The sequence below is a fragment of the Xenopus laevis genome, chromosome 1S, assembly GCF_017654675.1.
Source record: "Xenopus laevis strain J_2021 chromosome 1S, Xenopus_laevis_v10.1, whole genome shotgun sequence".
NCBI classification, from domain to species: domain Eukaryota; kingdom Metazoa; phylum Chordata; class Amphibia; order Anura; family Pipidae; genus Xenopus; species Xenopus laevis.
In genome coordinates, this window is record NC_054372.1 from 89,909,764 (window position 1) to 89,913,842 (window position 4,079).

The 4,079-nt window shown below is 38.8% G+C and overlaps 1 pseudogene; it reads left to right on the forward strand.

Annotated features, from left to right (window-relative positions):
- The first annotated feature begins 812 nt into the window (after positions 1-812).
- Positions 813-1,873, forward strand: LOC108706199 (annotated as a pseudogene).
- Positions 1,874-4,079: the final 2,206 nt, after the last annotated feature.

A 4,079-nucleotide genomic window follows, 5' to 3' on the forward strand; every position in this document is an offset into this window, starting at 1 on the left:
AACACTTCTATGCAATAATGTAATATATACATTCATGAATTAAAGAAGGGATATACTCATTACATCACATACCAACAGCAGGTATTTCCCAGAAATAGACTTTTTTGAATTACTTTCCATTATTTATTTTTAACTGTATTTCCAAAATCTAAGTTTAAAGTTGAATGTCCTTAGTGTTTCAGTCTGGCAGCTCCGTAATTCAGGCGCAAACTCTAAACTGCTACAATTTTGCATCATTTCGTTGATACATTTCTCAGAAGCATCTCTGGTGTATTTGTAACTATTATATCAATTCGAACAGCTGCCTGTAATGAAACCCAGAGATTCTGTTCAGCAGGGACAAAGATAAGAAATATATCAACTAAATGTATCAATTTAGAACAGACTAGAGACAGGAACATTAAACTTTACTTACATTTTGTGAAAACAGTAAAAAATAAAAGATGGAATGAAATTGAAAAAGTATTTGCTTATGGTGAACAAAAACAAATCATCTGAAAAAAGTGTCTGGAAGGTGAACAACCCCTTTAAATATCTACTGGCATAGCGTAACCCCCTCTTCTCAGAGTCTTCTGGCATAGTGTAACCCCAGAGCTCAGAACTGTGTAATCCCCTCTCAGAATTTATATACTAGTATAGTGTAATCTCAATCTCAGATTCTACTGTCACAGTGCAATGCCCTACTGTCACAGTGTAATCCCCACTCAGAATTTTCTGGCACAGTGTAATCCCAGCGGAGTATATACTTGTACAGTGTAATCACCATTTAAAATCTTCTGAGTGTAACCCCCCTCTCTCAGAGTCTACTGGCACAGTGTAACCCCCCTCTCAGAGTCTACTGTCAGTGCAAAGTGTAATGGTCTAACCCCCCCATGCAAAGTGGTACATTCTGAAGCATGTCCGCTGGGCAAAGTGATACGTTCTGACACAACCCTGCTGTGCAAAGTGGAACGTTCACACCCCCCCCCCCCATCCTGTCAGGAGTGTGCCGGAATGTACCATGTTGCTTGGTGGGGTAGAGTTGGAATGTACCACTCTGAGTGAAAAGGGTTTTTTTCCCCTGGGTCATTTTTTGGTCTGTGAGTATTTTTGGTTATGACCTCTAGAACCAAGAAGCGAATTGTCCTACCCACCTGACCTGAGCCACCCAGCATTGAACAAATTCTTCAAGATGTCCATGGAACTGCAGCCTCTGACCCAGTGTTTATCTGTGACTTTAATGATGGTAAGTAGTGCTGGTTGATCTCCAACATACCTGTGGTGATGGTTCAGTCACCCCTCCTCCTTTTTTTTCAAATTATGTTTGTCTTACAGATTCCATGCTTTCCAATAATGCTACCGAGGGGGAGAAGCAGTATTGGCAGAGCTGTAATTATGTAGATATGAACAAAAAACTAAAGGAAGTTCTAATCCAACTGAAGACAAAATGTGATGCATTGAGATCTGCAGGTGAAAAACTAGAAGAAGGCATCCAGAATTTAAGAGAGGCAACCGTGTGAAATATCTCCAGAGGAAGTTCCAGTAATGTTTTGGGGGGAAAGAGATATCAGTTTCATTGCTTCATGTTTTGTTGGGAATTTGGTTTGACCTTGCATTGCAAATATACCATTGATGTTGACTGAGCATTGATTTGAAACATGCAAACTGAAGGGACTGGGCCATTGGCCATGCTAACAAGCTGCTGTGTGGTGCATGTTATACAGTTTTATAGCTTCAGACATGTGCCTCTGTTTGTTTATTTTACTATTTCCTGTGCTAATATTTAGTTAATGCACACTTGGCCCCCGGGATTACCAACATGCATTCAGATTCACTACACTGGCCACAATAAGAACCATAATAAAATTGCTGGAGCACTGCTGACTCCATGAAAATTCTACAAGTGGTTTTTGGGAAGATTTATCAGTAGATAGTATTGACTTTCTCCATGTTCACCGAGTGTTAAGTAAAGTTTTGATGGGCATTTCCTACTTTATACACAATTTTGATATTTCATTGGCCATTGCTTTGAAACATGCAAATGAAAGGAATGCCATTATAGCCCATACTAATAAGACAGTGCTGCAGAATACGCAATAATGTATATTTAGGTCTCAGACATGTTTGCCACTCACAACTTTTGTGACTTCTCCCTGTGGTGTAGTTTAAATGATGCACATGTGGCCAAGATAATCGACTTGTTAGAGCAGAATCACTACATTGTCTAAAACGAGCACCGTGGCAAAATTTCTGGGACACGGACAATTACTGGGACAACTCATGTCATCCAGTCCAGCCGAATATCATTTCTTATTGTGTCCACTACCTCCCTACCTGACCCCTGTTTCATGCATGTCTCTGAATGGAATCTAGTGAACTTCATAGATCGAGAAGATGTTAAAGTTCTGCCAATCAATGTTGGAATAGACAAATCACAACGACCCCTTATACTACGTTTTCAGACTAGTCATAATTGTTTCCAGGTACTTTGAAAAGAAACTTCTTAAAAGCATGAAACTGAGAAACCATCACTGACTGCAAATGGGGACTTTTTTGGTACTGCTGTTATTTTTTTCAGCAGCCACTAAAAGAAACATACATATAATTATTTAACAAAGCATTTTTATATATATAGAGAACGCCTATACTGTGATTGATAGATCTTATTGTCACAGCAGAATATAAACCAGACCCCCATTGTCCAGAAGTATTTGCATTTGGTCTTCCTCCTCTTCTTTGGTCCATTGGAAGGAAGTGAGTCTGCACTTCTAAGAAATTCAGAAACTGAATGATACATTTGATGAAAGCCTTGCCAAGGAGTGATAGTATCCATCAGGAACCCTAATGTAGAATCCAGGAGCTGGTAGTTTAAAAGGCTACAAGTTTTTATTTAACATTATGATTAAAAACCACAACAGCCTTATGTGGTTTGTGTCTTCGGGGGACACTTAATCGGCCTATGAATATGTGTCCCCTGGAGACATGAAATACACAAGGCTGTTGTGGTTTTTAATAATAATGGGCATGAGCAACTGGACCCACGTTTGAAGCGGTAAGCTTATACTATAGTCCAGTAATCAGAACTTTTTATTTTCCTTTTTGATGTATAAGGAGTGATAGTATGCCAAAACCATTAGGAAAAAAAAATACTTTGTGATATAGTAGTGTGTAGTTTTAGGATGCTTTGTAAAAAAAAGTTACAGCCATTTTTATACTTGTGGGTGAGTCCATTTGTTGTACCATAAACCATATTTATGTCCTTTTCAACTTTATTTTATGGCATAGATTCTATTCACTCTCAGGATCAGAAACTGTGTTCCCACCAGGCTAAGCAGAATCAGTTAGCGTTGCACAGATATACTTGCACAGTGCAAACACCAATTAAGTAATGCCTTAGGGCAATTTAATAGCAGGCATTTTGTCAGCCCTGCAATTGCTCAGTTCCAGTTGTAGCAAAATGCTAGCAAATCACTCTAAGACCTGCAACATAAGCTATTTTTTGCTTGAATTATGTAGCAGTGAGCATTTTCAGGTGTGAAAGCTTTTATTAATGGCAGTGCCAGAGCAACTACTACTTGGTCATCTAAATGTCCCATGTGTCACTGCCCTTAAAGTTTAAGTGGCTACTCATATTCAAAATCTTTACAGGAATTTAGACCCTGATACTGGATGGTTTTGGTGGGGTGGGAAAACTGTAATTTTAATTTATAGTAAAAACTCTAGCTTCTGCATTGTGTGTTATGGAGATAATTTAAAGCAGGCGATTCAATTGTTGATCAATTGCCCTATTAACATTATAGCGATATATTGCCATTCTGGTAATGTACATAGTTCTGTTGCATTAGTTTTTATTGGTGCACACTATAATACCGTATGTCATTTGAGAATGCTGTTTCACTCTCTTAGCAATAGGGATTACTGGTGTAGATTGAATCTGCTCACTGGGACAGACCTTAACCCCACTATACCTCCCAACTGTCCCTTTTTCAGAGGGACAGTCCCTCTTTTGACAGTTCAACCTGCAGTCGCTCATTTGTACTGGAAAGTCCCTATTTTCTCTGCACTGAACAGCCATAAAAAGAAACAAAGAACACAGAGAG